Source organism: Triticum dicoccoides, chromosome 1A (assembly GCF_002162155.2).
Source record: "Triticum dicoccoides isolate Atlit2015 ecotype Zavitan chromosome 1A, WEW_v2.0, whole genome shotgun sequence".
Taxonomy (NCBI): domain Eukaryota; kingdom Viridiplantae; phylum Streptophyta; class Magnoliopsida; order Poales; family Poaceae; genus Triticum; species Triticum dicoccoides.
Window position 1 is genome coordinate 269,678,197 of NC_041380.1, and position 1,757 is coordinate 269,679,953.

Sequence of the window (1,757 nt, forward strand, 5' to 3'; positions counted from 1 at the left end):
GCGGCGGCTGTGGATCCAGGGAAGGGAGGCGCCGTCACGGACGGGGACCGGGGGACGGCAGATGGAAGCGCGTCGGGAACGGGATGGGTGGCGGCGGAGGCGCATCGGGTCAGGGGTGGGCGGCGGTGCCCTGGGCAGTTGGCGGCGGCAAAGATGGGGATCGGGGGAGAGTGAGAGGCGTGGGAGGTGGGGGGTGGATGGCCGTGGGCGTTTTTCTTTTCTTTCGTCCGGGTTCAGGAAGTTCGGGAGGGGTCCATCGAGCCCTTATAGGGTGGATCGTGATCCAAATAACTATTCTAATTCATGGGATTAGAATAGTGTTGTCCTATATATATATAGTTAAGCAATTTTTCGCAAACAACATAGTTAAAGCAGCCAGTAGAAAACCAAAATAACTAGTTAAAGTAAGCATGAAAGAGTTAAATTCCATTTTTTTACTACACTACATATGTTGGTAAAGCATTTACCTAAGTTATGGAAAATTCATAATTCATCAGTTATTTTAGATAATACTTAAAAACAAGATAGAGTAAGATACAGAAGTGTAAAAGAAAGTGGATTCATCAGATGATACATGAGTCCCTAATTCCGAATCAAGAGATTTGTTGTGGAATTTGTCAATTGAGTAAAGTAATAATATTAAGAACTAGATCATCTAACCCCATTGAATGAAAAAATGAAATTCAATTTTTAGGGAAATTTTTGAATAAGAGATAAATAAACAATTGAATTTGAAAAAAAAAACTTCTTTCTATTTTGGATAATTTCTTTTTCAATAGGACCCTCTTTTTGGAGTGAACGATCGAATATTCCCCTATTCCTTCTTATTTTAACTGATTGTATTCCATATGGAATAAGAGGAGAACAAAAGCATTCCACGACCTGCCAAGGGGCTGTTAAAAAAAAGAAAGCTCTTCCTTGAATTTACTTTATTTTTATTCCTTTTTCGAACTCCAACCAAAGTAGATTCGAAGACGAGTCACTTCAATTATCCTTTTAAGTTCTATTCTATCTTCTGTCTTTCCCTATTTCATCTCGTAAAGTTCCGCGCTCGCAGTTTGGTCAAGAAAGTTAGACCTAATCCAACAAACAATACAAGGATGAATTACGAATTATGAAAGGATAGATTTCACATATACTTGTCCTTGTATTGTGTCAGTATGAGAATATCCTTCCTAAATTATTTATCCAAACCTATTGATCATTAACTTAGATTTTCCCTAGATTTTGGCTGCTATTCCGAATTACTCTATTATTCCGAAGCCAATGAAAAGTAAGTAGAACCTACAAAAATGGGGTTTTCCATTGATGCCTTGAATAACATATAGCTTACCTATAGACAAAAAAAAGTAATTATGTTTCGGAACCAGGCAAAACCAGATTGTTGTGCCATAGGAAGGATAGCTATACTAATTCGGTATACTCAAAATACACCTTTGGTACAAAATTGACAATCTCACAAGGATGAAATATCAGTAATTTTCTATTTACTGGTCGATCCCATCTTTTACGGAATCAATTCCTTTTTTGAATGTACAAAAATTTTGGGAGTTCAGCATGTCTGGAAGCACGGGAGAACGTTCTTTTGCTGATATTATTACCAGTATCCGATACTGGGTTATTCATAGCATTACTATACCTTCCCTATTCATTGCGGGTTGGTTATTTGTCAGTACGGGTTTAGCTTATGACGTGTTTGGAAGTCCTAGGCCAAACGAGTATTTCACGGAAAGCCGACAAGGAATTCCGTTAATAAC